Source organism: Lepisosteus oculatus, chromosome 3 (assembly GCF_040954835.1).
Source record: "Lepisosteus oculatus isolate fLepOcu1 chromosome 3, fLepOcu1.hap2, whole genome shotgun sequence".
Classification (NCBI taxonomy): Eukaryota; Metazoa; Chordata; class Actinopteri; order Semionotiformes; family Lepisosteidae; genus Lepisosteus; species Lepisosteus oculatus.
In genome coordinates, this window is record NC_090698.1 from 26,136,998 (window position 1) to 26,153,227 (window position 16,230).

Below are 16,230 nucleotides of genomic sequence, written 5' to 3' on the forward strand. Positions count from 1 at the left end.
TTAGAGAACGCCAGTCTTAGACTCAGTGTTCTTATGAGTCTGCAGTCTATTGGTATCTGTAACTTGCCATAGGTTACACTTCAACTTCCATTTTGGTGACAAACAGGAAACGGTTAACCGAGGACAAAGTTAGATGGCTTCTGTCATTACAGATAGCAGAGAATGAAGCATGTTGCTGAAAGTCTTGCTGTAAATTTGTCCATTCAATGTTTTTATTTCCTGTCTCTGCTGTATGACTCCTAAAATTCTTTTACTCTGTGTCAAATTATTAAAAAGTGTACTGTAGGTGTTTAGTTCTAATTGCTATTTTTTTTCCAAAGGACAGGTAAGGTCTATACCAGATGGATTGTGGCTCATTGGACTGAACTCATGCTGGTTCCCTTAGTGTTAACTGGGCTAGAAAGTATGTGACTCCCCCTTCCCCAGACAGGACGCTGGTCTATTGCAGGGATTATCCCCCAGCCAAGCTGGTCCCTAATTTTATAGCCAGGTGGACTGGAGCAACTGGGATATAGTATCTCACTCAGAGTACAACGACAGTCATGAGTCCCAAGTGTTGTCATTACACTATGCTCTTCCCCGCCAGAGGACAGGAAGCCAACTAAATTCTTGATTTAATGATTTAATGGACAAACTTGTTTATCTGCACATGAGGATGGGTTAGGTGGAATGTCAAAGGCGCAAATACAAGAATCTCAACAAAAGATACACTGACTATATATCTCATAACATTTATTTAACCATGCATCCATCCAATTTCTACCTGCTTCTTCCAATTGCTCGCTGGGAACTATCCTGGCAAGCAACATCTATTTAACATTTAAATTTCTCAGACATGCCTGAGGCCCTGTGTATTTCATTTACAGTATTTCCTAGCTTTGCACTTTACAACTTCAGTGATGCTTTCTGGGGCCCTGGGCTCAAGCAGTAGTCCACCTTGATTCAACGTGAAGAGTGCTGCGTGACCTGTGCATCCTCAGTTCTAATTCTAATTCCACTTTTCATTTAGAAGATGTGAAGCTGCAGCCTTTTTATATAACTTGGATATTTACAGAAAGTTGAAGATGAGTAACAAGTGTCATGTCACTCCAGAAACAAAGTGACAATATTTTTACAAAGTTTATTGACAGTATAAAGCCCCTTGAGATACATCATGTCATTTACAATGAGGTCCTGTGAGAATACTAAGAAACATATGCAAAATCAACTACAATTACAAACTTAAATTAAAACTGGTTGTAAGGCATCTGTAATGGCACAAACTGTGTGTGTTTCTTTCAGAAACTAGGCCTGCTTTTATGTGAAATTTATGATATTCATTTTTCTATCAATGTCATTGTAAGTTGTTATACCACAAAAAACACACTTAAGGGTGGGACCAAAAAGAAAACTGAAAACACACTGAAGATACCTGAAATCATGGAACACCATCATAATATAGTATGAAGCATAGCAGCAATTCAACAAGAACAAAATTGGTGAGATTTTATAATACTGTATATTCAGTTATATCCTCTGCACAATATTCAATATTAGATTTACATTGATGAATTGACTATTTCTGGCACTGTGTGTTATATTACTGTATTTAGCCGTCTTATTTTAATATAGGAGGGTCGCTTTAGAACAAGGTTTCTGTGCTTTGTTGAAGATATTTAAGGATGTCAGGCATGTAACAATTAAAATTGTGGTTTTGTTATCTGCAAAAGAGGACGCTGGAACATAGTAGGACTAACGTTTATTAGCAAAATTACAGATATCCTGTTTTTTAAAATGAGACTCCTGTATCTCCCCTATGGCAGCACTTATTTTTTCTCTTTGAAAGACAGCATAGTTGTTCAAATTTAGCCTGCATACATTCCAGTTCTAAACAAAAGCATTAGTCATGGTATCAAAGACTGAATTCAGAGATGTAAAAACAGTCTCGACTCGTAACAAATTCAACCTCCAGTACACTACATTACCCAGGTTTGCTGTTATCAGCTCCTTTATTACTTAATTTATCATTTGTAGGATGAACATAGCAAAATAGCAATTAAGGAGTTGGTTGTATCAAAGTTTTGCAATGGAGTACACTAGAAAGGCCACACATTGAGTAGCCATTTGACAAAATACACACAGCAGTTCTGGAAAGAAACTTCCATCCATCTGTTTTCTAACTACTTCACAGTTGCTAACACAGACGGGTACACACTCACACTAGGGCCAATTTTCCCAGAAACTTCATAAAGATAGGACCCCAGGTCCAGAATTGAATGCAGTATTAACCACTGTGCCACTCAAAAACACGCACTTGTAGCAGAAAAGTAGAACCTTAACTGCCCCCCACCACTCCTGAATTAGACCAACAGGAAGCCTCTGCAAAAAAAACAGGGTGGCCCTTAGACTGGTGACCTACTATACCAGTCTGTTATTCTTGTACCATCATCACATGAAACCAAAACTCTTGACATTCTTTCAATTTCTTCTTGACTGTAAGCAGAAAAGAATCAACACAATGCACAATATAATTAAGATAGGAGAATAACAAAAACAAGTGACAACAGATGGTAGGCCTTTACCCTAGACAGTAGTTCCTGGTTTCCCTATATAAGCACTGGCTCAGATATGAGCACCTTTGATTCTCATCTGCAACACTAATAATCGAGAAGAGTACAGCATAATAATTTTCTTATTTCCCCATTTAAAATTTCTACCAAAAGAAACCTTAATGGCAAAAAATTAAAAGAAAAACAAAACTGGAAAAAATTGCGGCGAAGTGAAGAGTAAGAGGAAGGGCACCTCCGAATTTTAGGGAAAGGTGTTTGCAATCAAAGCTAAATAATACGGGGAATTGAACTCTTCTTTTCTAGCTGATAGAACTGGTCTGTATTTTTTACAACGTGAAGAGCAACTGCATAAGTCACTTCACTCCACAGTAATCAGCAAGATTTCCCTCCTGCACCCAAGTCCTCAGGGGACAAAGAGACCTTTATTCACTGGTAGCCTAGTACAATACATTACAGTGAGTATCAATGGCAACCTTGTTCCCAAGAAAAGACTTTCACAGATCTGCTGCTACCTCTTTAATGTCTTCTAGTACATTTCCACAATAGAAATATTAACACGCATTGTCCTTCAGAGTTACAAACAGCTTTACAAGGAGAAAAGTAACCATTAAACATTCTGTTCTGACATCACAGCACTTCTGGTAAGCACCAGTACCAGCTGTCACACCAGAATTACACAGTTAGCATTGGTTTTTTACAAACCGATTCTTATTAAGAACAACACGTGCACTCAGCAGGAAAAACTCATTAACATCACTCTTTATGAGAAACGAAAACCTAATATAAAAATAAACATCAATAACCAAAATCGTCATTATGACACAAAAAGATGTTACATCTGAAGTTGTTGCAAAGAGCAGCAAAAGTTATTAGCCCAACTAGCTAATGAAGCCAAGACCCTAGTACCTTTCATGAAATGGTAGGATTTTGGGCCTTAAGACAACTAAAAAGTATCAAACAAGTAAATGGATTGAATGGTGTCCCCCCATTTGTGACCTAAGGATCATAATGTTTAAGTTCAAAAACCTCTTGTATAAGGTAATAAAACACTGCTAAAAATGTTATGAAATAAAATAAATTGGAACACCATTTTTGTAAAAAGTAGCAAATTGAAATTATAGGTAGCATATGGCTGATGTGGTAAGCAACACCTTGAAGTTAACGAGGCTTGTGACATAACATGTCATGATGCAGATTAATTTAAAGTGAAAAAAATACAACTGAGAAACTCACTTCATTAAACAGCTTCAGGCTACAGGAGCAGGGCTATGTTTGGACAGTATTAGCTCCACCTACTCAACAGCTCAACTGCAAACTTCATCCAAAAGCTGGTTCTTTGATAATCTGTCATGTGTACTTCTGAAATTCTGTAAATGTGTTGATTTCTTTGTGCAATAAAATTTAGACTAACTAAACACCAATTGTTAATCAATAATCCATATCCGCAGGAAGAACATATTGAATTGCTGATTAAAAAATATTGGTTTGAATGGCAAAATCAGCTTAATATATCCTGGTTACAGTTAGTACTCAAGGAAGAAAAAAGATTTTAAGGTTCAACAAATCTATACAAATAAAGTAAATGCCCCCACATCACAAATAGAGGAAAATATGCAGTTGTACTCTATTAAAATGGTTAGATTTTAAGTGGTAAGGAAAACTCAACCTCATTCCATTCTTTAGCAAATACATACAGTAAATATTTCCCCTTGTGCTTTTGTAAATAACTTTTTTTCTGCCAGCTCACACAGAGTTTGTTCTGGATGGGAAGGATGTTTAAGTATTTCTGAACAAAATGCATTATTATACACAAATGAAGACTAATTGAGCCAAAACTGTTTTTCACCCCCCCAGAGAATTAATACAACAAAGTAAAAGAGCATATGCCTAAGCTGCAGTGACATCTCTGTAATTTGAAAACTGAAGACATATCACACCCTCCAACGCACATAGCTAAAGCAGACCGAGCCTCCTTCGCTGCCAACATCTGAAACATTTGAGCCTGCAATTACAGGCACAAGGGTGCAATCCATCTGGATTTGGGCAATGCAATCATCTGGGTTAAAAGCACTTATGTTGATTTCAAAAACAAAACCTTCACTATCACTGACCTGATACACACCTGGAATACATATTCTAACAAAATAGTATTGTGAACTGTTTTCAACACTAACTGCAGATATGCAAGCTGCATTCCCCGGTGTACAGGTATCTACTACACAAGTATGTATCTATAAATAAATGAAAGAGAAGTGCTATACATCTAATTAAAGCACGAACTTCACATCAGAATGTCTAGCAGTGTAAATTGAATGTAGCCACATTGTGGTAGCTTCAGAAATTATCTCTAATATTGCTCAGGAAGCGTAGGTATACCAATTACATTTTTTTTAAAGTGAGGGATATAGAATGGGGTCTTTACTCTTTGGTTGGTTTCAGAATAAGCAAATTTAAAACATAACTTTTGAATCACAAACCTTCTATTTAAAAACTGAATCAGGAGGGCTCCTGAGTGGTTCAATCAGTGAAGCCCTCTCTCAGTGCACGGTAAGCTCTGCAGTCCAGTCATCTCGACTTGGTCAACACTACCAGTCAACTGGAATTCCGAGAGCAGCAGGACAACTGGCTGGGCACAACCTCCGGCACTTCTGGGATCAGCTGGCCAGGGTGCCCTGGTATCTTACACACAGATGCACTGCATACAGTGACAGGAGCTCTGTTTCACCAGTTGTCAACAACTCCTGCATCGCATCATGGTGAGCAACAGTTCAGAAGTGGATGGGGCTGTGGAGCATGTCTGACCGTCCTCATTCTCTCAATGGCACGTGTCAGGATGTACAGGAAAAAAATGGCATTTCCAAACTGGAGTGGAATAAAACAAAAAAATGGGTAGAAAACTAAAACTGAAAAAATAATGAAAAAACAGGGCAAACCGTGCAAAACCAATCCAGGTTATAAGATTTAGTCCTAACCCCCCACCCCATAAAATATTAAGGTTAAAGGCTTTACATAAACCTCCCAAAATGCAAAATATGGTATGTAATACAAACACAATGCTAAAAAGTGTTTTAAGTGTGTTTTTTTTCTATATATTCATCTGTTGAATTCTGAAAGTAATCCTGCATATAAAGTGTAAGAATTTGTGAGGAGAAAAAAAGTGGAATGGAACAGTGGTGCAAACATTTCAAGCACAGTAAGAGCAAAATCCTGTTGTGATAGTAATCACTGCACCTCCAATCTATGCACAAAGCTTAATAATAACACACCACAAAAATGTTCATCATACACAAAACTGCATTACATTTATAAGGGTAGAGTTACTGATATCATCAGATACAATTAGCTTCTTCAGTGTGGAGTGGATCATTAAATTACTGTGGTCATTACAAGTACATCTGTGAATATACTTTGGTGTGCACATTCTCTTGGGTTTGTCTCAATGCAAATCTACACCAGAAAGTCTTGATTACTCCTGGTTTTTATTTTCAGAACGGACATATTTTAAATGGAAATAGCATTAAAATGACTAAAATCACCTTATTTTATTTTTGTGTGTAATTAAAACCTGAACCAATTCGCCAACCCATCTAAGAATTGCTAACTCTAAACCCAGTGCTTGACAGCAGGTGTTTACTTTGCCATACATTTATAATGCAGAGGTAACTTACTTGATATGAAGTAACTGAAGTGAGCTTGCAGTATTTGATTGGCGAGTGGGTTAATTTACTTTTTAAAAATGTTTTCTGCTTTGTTACAGGCTTCTTCTGTACATTTTCAGAATTTACATTTTAAATCTTTAGATTTTTTAAAATAAGTCTCAATATTGAAAGTGTAGGCCGACACATGTTTATTTCTTCTTAGAGATTTTTTTTTATTATTTTTAACTTAATTTTTACTTCCTACCGCTGACGATGAGTAACAAAACAGCAGACTTGGTAAACCGTTTAACCTTCGGCCATGATTCCTAATCACAAAGAAGTGCTTTTAGCACGCGGGGGACTGCAGGCAATCTGTCTGTAAGGTGATGACTTGAGGTTTCACACGTTTATAAGTACTTGTATGATAAAGATGCCTGCAGCGCATTGTTATCAGGCCCTGCTACAGAAAGCCAATTTTCAAAATGTGTGATAGTTCTTTTGCCAGCACCTAAAGTTGAAGCTCATTTAAAAATAATAACCCAGAGACGTGAAGAGATTTGCTTTGTCACTTGTGTCAGTTGCAGATGCAACACATTCTAATACCAGGACATTTGGGGTACAGGCCTAAGTACTATAGAGGGGTTCACTCACTGTGTTTTTTCGGTCCTGCATTTTAAATGTATTTCCATTAACTTATGACCATCAAACTGAAGAGAAGCACAGCATAACATTTTCGTTGTACTCACCCAATGTAAAATAGCAAATCTGCTTCTAAACCTCCTGTCTTGGCTTGCAGAGAGGAATCTGACAACCTCACACACACACGTAGGCCGATTCCACTGACCCACACACCTCTGTGCCATTCACCTCTTCAACACACTGCAGGCTACACAACCCCACACCAGAGCTTCAGAGCCAACTGAGAGAGACCCAGATTATACTTGCCACTGTCGGCGAGTGACATAACCCAGTCTTGAATCCGGAATCACAGAACTGAACCCGCACTCGGGCTGGTGCCTTTACCTAAGGAGAGGCCTCCCACGTAAAGGGAAAAAGTCTTTAAATCCTCCCACAGCCGTAACAAAACAAGTATAAAGTTTTTAGGTGCAAATTACATCCTATCCCGCTGTGGTTTAAAAACTTATATTTTAGAGCAGTTCCTAAAATTTAAATCAATATATGAAGTTGCATTGACTACATTTCAATGATAAACGGCCACTTGACTGGCAGATTCAAAACAGAATGTGTGCAGAACGTGGGCAAACCCCTTTGCCTTAAATTAGATGTCCTTCTCCCTCCCACCTCACACTTCGAGCTTAAGCAGAGCCAGAGTGTATAATTTTTCTGACAATCATACAACCATGCTGCTCTTTGCTCACAGCTTTCAAGGTGATCTAATGCAAAGTTTCAGTTTGGGTCACAACACGTGGTGGCAGAGATTGTGAAGCCAAGATTTAAACGGTCTAATTTAACAATTACAACTCTACACTTGTTCATTCAAGAAGGACCTTGCAAACACTCTACTAACAGACCATCTGCAATGCACGGCAATACCTCAAAATCTACTATGAGTTGTACAGAAGTTGACCTACAGTACATGAGGAATGAGTATGTGCATTGTTACTGGTGGTTTATTAATCACTTTGCCTTTACATCTCTCTCTCAGCATTGTTACGCCTGAGTTTCTTTTTTAAAATGTTTGATGCTGACAGGTTTGACCTAAAATGACCTAAAATGGGTTTGACCTACTGAAATGTTAAATTCCTAACAACACCTTGTTGATTAGAATTTTCATCAGTCTGCAGTCCTGAACACCATCTTCTGACAAAAGGAACAACTTCATGACTCATTAGTTTGTCTGCAGAATAAAATAAGGCATTTGGAAGAAAACTTTTAATCAAAAAGTGTTACACATTACACTGTGACACAGGTTCTGTCACATATACGAGTCTGAAAGGAGTATTAAGTGTTATTTTCAGGCTTCAAGAGTACCTTAAGTCCTAAAGTAAGTAATATATTCAGACGGTTAACAACTTTATTATTATTAACGCTGCAAACAAATGTAGGAACTGAAAACATTAAAACATTTTTAACATAAGACTGGGTCAATTGTAAGTGAAATTCCTCAGCATGAAACATGGAGAAATACAGAAATAACCATTTTGGCAAATTTTGGACTCTCGTGCCTTGTTTTTGTTCAATCCATGGCAAACTAGAAAAACTAACATTTACACTCACAGGAGCAACGCATTATCTAATGTTTCACCACTGGCTGAAACACTGCACTGATGCCTACTGAGGTGACTTTTTACACTCTTTTCTCAGGATATCGCAAGGTTAAATTAATATATACTAGGACTGAAACTATAGGATGATAATGAATCAGATATTACAGACTCCTATGGAAACATGCCAATCAATGCTGAAGTAAGAAATGTGGTTTTATCATCTTTGGGTTACTGTGCTTTGACAACTGCTCAGTTCACAAGGAATTCCACACTCATTAGGCAGTCCAGCCTTCTTTTTAATCCACAGTACATGAAACCACATTGACCACAGGTCATCAACAGATGAGACTGCATGGACCATTTTACAGGAAGTGTCAAAACTTCCCACAACATGCTGACAAAACACTTTTCAAATCCAGCTGTGTAGCACTATCAGCAACACTACTTCAAAGGTAGTGAACTGTCTCCTGTTCTCCACAGTCACAATGTGAGCAGAAACATGTGTAAGCATGTCACATTCCTTAACCCTTCACAACCTGGGAATGTAAGGAATTCCTTGTCAAGTACCTGGGGAATTTTGGGATATAAGCGGGTAGTTCATCTAAAGATACAAGACCTACTTAAATAAATATTTATTCTCCAATACTACATTAAGTAATAATTTCCTATGATTTTCAGTATTAAGAACACATGAGATTTAAAATTATTACTTTTAAAGTAGTGCACTGCATATAAAGCACGTTAGTTAAAAAGACTAGGCTATTATAGTGTGAGAATTTTTGTTTGAAACTAAACATCTGTAATTTTATGACTTGCAAGGGGAGAGAGCAGCCTTTTTTCATGATTCCTCTTCTGTCATTTGAATTCTACTATCGTTTAAAAGCAGAAATGATCATATATCCCTGCAGCGATTATTAAAAAGCAGCCTATCAGTGAGGAGCAGGGCACACTTCTGTCATGCTGAAACCTGCTCCCATAATCTTTATCTCTAGAGGCAACAATTCTTGCATTAGAGAAACTTGCATTTCTCCACAATGCAGCATACATGTGTGTATGTACCCACACACAATGACTATCAGATTTAGTGGACTATCTGAACATCTTATCCAAATCGAACTAAGCAAGGAAAATTAAGAGAAATTAGTAGCTTATGTAAAAAAAACATATCCACTTCGTAACATGGTAGACTTGTGGATGTGTTATATTGGTTTAAAACCATTATCCTCTTGAATGGGCTTTTTTTCTCTCTCAGATGCAAACGTACATGCAGTTTTCAGTACAAGTTGAGAAAGGAAAGGCATTTGAAACCAGCTTCTCAGTTATGGGACTAGGAAAGTGTGAAACAGGAGTGAAGAGTAATGAAGAAAGACTTTTATGAAAGAATTTTAATGAAGAAGAGACACACAAGATGGTCAAAGCTTTTTACAGAGAATATAGGCTGAAATAGACTGAGAAAAAAACTATGCAAACTTTAGTGGTAACTATGAAGAGATTAAAACAACTAAAAGAGAATACAGACTTTTACAATGTCTCTAACTCCTTTTCTTAACCTGCACAGAACTCGACATACAGCTGACTTCAAGTCCAAGTCAAAACGCACCATATCAAAGGAAACCGTGAGAAGAAGTGCTTGAGAAACCATCTTGACGAGGAGGGAAAATCTGCACTTGTACACGAACAATATATTTAATGATTAAATGAGGACTAAACCCATTAGATCAGTCACCAGAGCAAAGGAGGTCACGGGTTTGGACAAATGAAGTAATGTCTGCTAGCCAGAGCTCCAAAAGGAAACAGTATGTTACAGATAAAACAAAACAAATGCTGTGCAGTACCTGCAGAGAGACACAGAGATGGCGCTAAGAAGGTCTGAGGTTTTGTCAGCACAGAATCAAGAGTTGCAATCAGAACACAATGAGGATGTGTCAGTATCAATGCATTCTCTAATGCTGTGCAATAGCTTCAACTAAGATTAGGTCTAATTAAGGTGAAGAGTTTTAGTGTAGTGCTTGTAAGCACATTACATATACTTCTTATACAGAACTAGGCAAATAAAACCCAATTGTCTCTACAAATTTTAAACACATGGCTACACAAAACCTAAATTAAAAAATAACAAAAGGTTCAGGAGCCTGCAGATGGCTCCATTGGTAAAGATACTGGCTCTGTGTGAAGCTGGTGCTCTATGATCCAGACATGAGTCTGAGTTTAGGCCATGTCACTAAGCTCTACTCTGACTGGAGATTCTTCAAGCTACGAGACTCTAAAAAGGACAGGGTTGGGATGAGTGGGCCTGGGGACTGCAGTTTCATCAGTGACTTCACTAAGTGACGTGCCTCTCCTCCAATTGCTGTTAACCTCAGGTACATCCCTGTGGAGCTTGTCATGTGCCGAAAGAAGACCAGATAATTGGGGAAGCAGATCAGAGGGGCCCATCTGTCCCTCTTCAATCTTGTGCAACTGCAAAGGAGTTATTGAGCCGAGCAAGCCAAGACACTAAAGACAGAATTTATATAATAAGAAAATAACTCACAATAGCATTTTTCTAAATCAGAACAAAACCATTTAAAACTCAGGGCTTCCGATCTTAACTCCATTGCGATTTCATTGGATGAGAATGACAGAAACCAGAGGAAAGAATGACTTGCAAATACAGTACATGTTCTATGAAAGAGTCAGGAGTGAATGAAAATAGGAAACAGCACCCTGCTTAGATTGAGACAGTTGCATAGGTTTACGACGTTACTATTGTTACGGAGGTTAATGGTATTTAGATGATAAACGTTTGTGGTGCAAAGAAAAAACACAAAACTACACATCATTGGTGGTGGTGTAGGGGAGTCCCCATTACCTGTAAAGCGCTTTCTGTGGAGTGTCCAGAAAAGCGCTATATAAGTGTGTTATCTATTTTATAGTTGTATATATAGACTATATGTACAGTATGTTTCATACATATAGATGCATAACATGTGATAGTACCTTTCTTTTCAGCTAGTTCTCAATCAAGTCTTATAAAAAAAACATGTACTGTAAGTGCATTTGTTTAAGTAAGGCATACCTTTCAGATATACAAAGCATACAAAAATATATTATCGTTTTACTGACTGAAAGGTTTGATTTAATATAATTAACATACTAATAATTATTCAGGTTGAAAATGCTATTGGGGATTATTGTTGTTAAAGCGGATTTCAAAAAGCCCACATTTTGTCGACGAAATGGAGGAAAAACATAATGGATAAAATAGTTTTAAGCTATAAAATACACGAATCTTTATAGTTACAGTGTTAATTCATTCTCAATTTTAACTTTCTAAAACAGAATAATTTGAAAAGTTCTAACTTCCCCTTTATTGTGAATTACTGTAGCTTATCAGATTTTCAGTAGTGATCCTATAACTCTGTTTCGATTTCTGACCTACAGTACAGTACTTTGGCTACTCACTCCCTCCTAAGAGACAATGTTACCTTTTCCTTGTTATATAAAGTAGTAACAAACAGGATATCTACACCAAAACTCTGTTCTCATAAAATAACTTATTATGTTAAATCCTATTTACAAAACGAGCCACCACCCCTGCCTTCGCTTAAGGTAGTTACACTGTCTCCAATCAATGCTCCGACCGATCAGCAACAACGTAAAACTCCTTAAGAAGGTGTGATTAAACCTAGGCCTCCGACTTTACACACCTACGTAGCTATTATTGCAAAGGTATGCAAAGATTTGTATTTCTCACTCACCTAAAAACACAAATGTTTTAATCATTATGCAGTTGTGTAACACGAAAACCCGAAGGGTCCCACGTAAGGAGCCTACAAACACGTCTTCTCTTCCTCCTTCTGGGTTTACTTCTCTTTTCTAGATGGGCTGTTTCCTTTTTACGTGCCCTACAGCAACATAAATATCCAGCTTCTTCTCCAAAGCCTTATTTACCCACGAAGCCCTCGATAAACGCCAGAAGAAAGGTTTATAACACAAATCCGACAAGTTGTCTGCTATTCAGCCAATGAGAAGCTTTCGTTGCTTTTCCTGCCTGCTTGCACTGCTCCCTTCAGTCCTTACGAGTTATTCATTTCAGATTTAGAATAAAAACGAAACTCAACTTGTATTCTGAGCGTTTTCCAAACTACTGCGATTTGTTTAGGGAAGTTTTGGAAATGCTTCTATACTAAAGTATATAAAGAAGTTTTAAAATATCCGGCCACATATCCTGGCAAAAAAACTAGCCCTACAGGGCAGTTTTACAGCAAAGCAAGTTGTCCTTTTGACATCGGAAGAGACTTCACATTCAAAAAAGGCAGTACAAAACTTTTAACCTTTAGCCCAACTTTGCATTTACATGAGCAAATAGGATTTGTACTCACCTCTTGTGATTTGTTCTCCCTGGTCACGTTTCCACTTTTATTGCTCCAAACAGAATAAATATCCCTTTTCTCCCCCAGCCCTCCGAGATGTTCCAACTGCTGGTAAATGTCAGATTGTGATTTTTCAGCTCCCTCCCTGCTGAGTTCAGCAGCAGTATACAAACTCCACCCAGCACAGACACAGCCCTAAGATGTGCACACGACGTCGTGATGCAAGCGGAGGGGCGGTTAAAGGGGACAAGGGGAGACCATGCTTCTCCTGCGCTTCACTGCTCTACAGATCTGTCCAGAAAATGATACAGTTGCTTTTCAGGGAGACCTGCAAGACCGAGCCTCGACATTTTGTTAACCCATGAAAGAATGGGTTTCTTCTAAAGAAACAATGGCAGAATGACAGCTACAACTTCATTAATGCTTGGTAAACTCACACCTGGGAATTTACCTCAAAATGGGAATGTTTTGTTTTAACATATACCCAAGACTATTAATTTTGAGACCACAATTGTCAACAACGTCCTAACGTTGTGCGGTTAAGATCTTTGTTTCTGATCTTCCCTCGGACAGGGAGTGGTTTTGCTTGGTTTAACAGGTTGGTGGTGGATTTTGCTATGATCTGAAAACCACCCTAGTTTACTAACTGCACCGGAATCGGGATCATGGATATGAATTAGCAAGAGCAGTGGTCCAAGTTCAGATCCCTGTATTAGGTATGTATCTCTGTTCTGGATGCCATCAACTCCATACAAGGCCAGCGTCTGAGAATAGTATAAACTTGGACTAAACAGAAAAAAATCACAAGCGTTCCAGAAGCAAGAGTGTAGCTGCACTTCAGTTGCTCATGACAGTTAAAGACTGGCTTTGCTTGGAGTGGCGAACAGTTTGAATCTCTCCAGTATTGAGTTATGAAATACATATGTACACACTAAGAAATACACTACTGCATTCTTCATATGAAATGCAGATATTGAAATTGATGTAAACAAAAATATACTGGAATATGCATATTCATTAATATTGTAAAAGATTTATTTTACTGAAATTTGGCTTTAAGCGGCACAGTGGCATACTGGTGAGAATTGCTGCCTTGCTGGGGCAGTGCTGGGGGACCTGGGTTCAATTCCTGGTGTGCTGTCTGTGAGGAGTTTGCACGTTCTCCCTGTGCTTGTGTGGGTTTTCTCCAGGTTTCCTCCCACACTCCAAATACAGTACTTGTTAGTAGGGTAATTGGCTTCTTGAAAACTTGTCCTTGGTGTGAGTGTGTGTCCTACCATTCACCCAGTGCTTCCTGGGATAGACTCTGGGCCACTGTGACTCTGAATTGGATATTGACATATTGAAAGTGTTGGTGATAGTGATATGTTTCCATATCAACCAATAAAAGCTACAGACGTTTGTGTTGAAATAAATTTGCATGCTACTGCTCATTATCTAGAAAGCATTTACAAACAAGAGACAGTTAAATCAAAATCCTTATACCCTTATTTAATACTATTTTAAATTGTAATTAAATTTGAAACATTTCAATGATTCAGTTCTGATTTGTTATAGTTTTAAGTTCTCCTTGCCTTTTAAGTAGTGTTTGAAGTGTTTACAAGGCTAGTTTCTGTTGCAGTAAGCACTACAGTCCCACCTAGAGGCCATCCAGTGCAACTAGGTTTCGTAAGGCATATTAGGAATAAAATGAAATACTATTTTGGTTTTCCAGACATTTCCAAAGCAATCTGTATTTTCATTTTATATAATTTCCCACCTCAGAATTCAACCCAACAATACAGTTGCTGCCAAGGCCATTAGTGACTGCACTGCAAATGCTCTTGAAATAAAACATCAATTGCTTAGGATGTGTCAGCTGCAACACAGTGGTTGTGAGCTTTAACTATAGTGTACTTCTGGTTAAGACTTAGTTGCTTCAAGATGACTGGTACTGAATTAATTAAGTTTAACATCATAAACTGATAAACTGAAGACTGCCCTTCAACACTATCACATTTTCAGACAGATAAACAAGATTACCTGGATTGTGTTGTAGTGAAAGCTTACAATAAAATACATTGAAAATGTATTTTTATAATGAGAGAGGCGCCCTGGTTATATAACATAATGGTTGTTTAGGCTCCTGGTTTAAAAGCAGTATCTCTTCAACCCAACGTGTTTACTCTTATTTCTGACTAAACAGCTATTAACAGGCGATCAATGTATGATGAAAAGACAAGTCTATAAAACATTTCCTCAATAAGTGTTTTTTTTCCTAATTGTTCAGATTTGAGACAGAACACCTGAATGGAGTTCTGATATTCACAGATTAATACAGGGTCCGTACCAATGACAAATCCAATTCAGTGTTTCAAGAGTTGAAATCAAATTTGCAACGATGGCCAGAGTAGAAAATTAAAATGAATTAGACCGCGATTCCCGAACCGGCAGCTGAAGGATACACCAGAAGGCATCGGGTTTTGGAAACGCAAGGATTGGGTCAGAATGCAGAGTGGGATGCCATATGGCACAATAAATTCCTCTCCTGTAAATATTTAGCACACCAGCTAATACCTGTATGTCCTGTAATTTCCCATAAAATGTATAAAACAGCACATCAGCAGCTCCAGAAGATGACTTCTCCTGACCATCTGTCCAAGAGGCAGCAAGGTTCTATGAGGTGCCCTAAGTTTTGGGAGTGTCCTGTAACAGGGCACTTTCAGTTGTTCCTGAGGAAAAGAACTTTAAGGCAGGACCTGTGTAGCTGTGCCACTAAGCTCTCACCTGCTCAGGCTCAGTGAGGACTTGCACATTACTATCAAATTTCGGCCACAACCACTGTTATTCGCAGTTGAGTGCTTGGTGGCACAGCCACACCAGTCGTGTCAAAAAGCACTTTCATCTCACAGCTGCCAGAAATTTTGACCAGGTTTGGTGGTGTCTTGGATACCCTTAAACTGGACTTGGATACATTCATTTTCAGACATTATTCTTGTAGAAAGACTTGATTGTTTGCTGCTACAAAAACTGTGACAGTCTGATCTGATACTTTTCATCACCTTGAAAATTTATTCAATTACTCCCCTTTTTTCATGTTTTTTAAATTGTTTTTTCTAAATCAACTATTGCATCAAAATGATTAGTAAGTTATACAAAAGAGGCAAGGCATCTACTGTACGTGAGGAACCACTCGTTTGTTGACATAACATCTTAATGTTGAAGATTCATCTTCAGAAATGTTCTGAAGTATAAGTGCTAAAAAAGGCATACAGTCATTACACAGTAATTACGCTTCTTAAAAGATAAATCTTTATAGAAGCTGTCATTTTTTTTAAAAAGAGGATATCAAAAATTGACTTACTTATTTTTACAAAAACATTATTTTGCATCTTAATGTTGAATTACAATACCTAGTCCTGTTCAATTCTTTAAGTTGAAAGATTAAAATGCCAATTAAGTATGCCTTCGACGTTGAAGC

The 16,230-nt window shown here is 37.8% G+C and overlaps 1 protein-coding gene across 3 annotated transcripts in view; it reads right to left on the reverse strand.

Moving 5' to 3' along the window:
- Window positions 1-12,931, reverse strand: part of tln1 (talin 1) — a 131,433-nt gene extending 118,502 nt beyond the window's left edge. For 2 of the 3 annotated variants that reach the window (XM_006627040.3, XM_015337597.2), the window contains exon 1: window positions 12,780-12,931. The gene's annotated coding sequence lies outside the window, so the exon portion shown is untranslated. Of the gene's footprint in view, window positions 1-12,155; window positions 12,337-12,779 lie in introns of those variants that run through there. The other variant, XM_069187059.1, reaches the window with a different exon arrangement.
- Window positions 12,932-16,230: the final 3,299 nt, after the last annotated feature.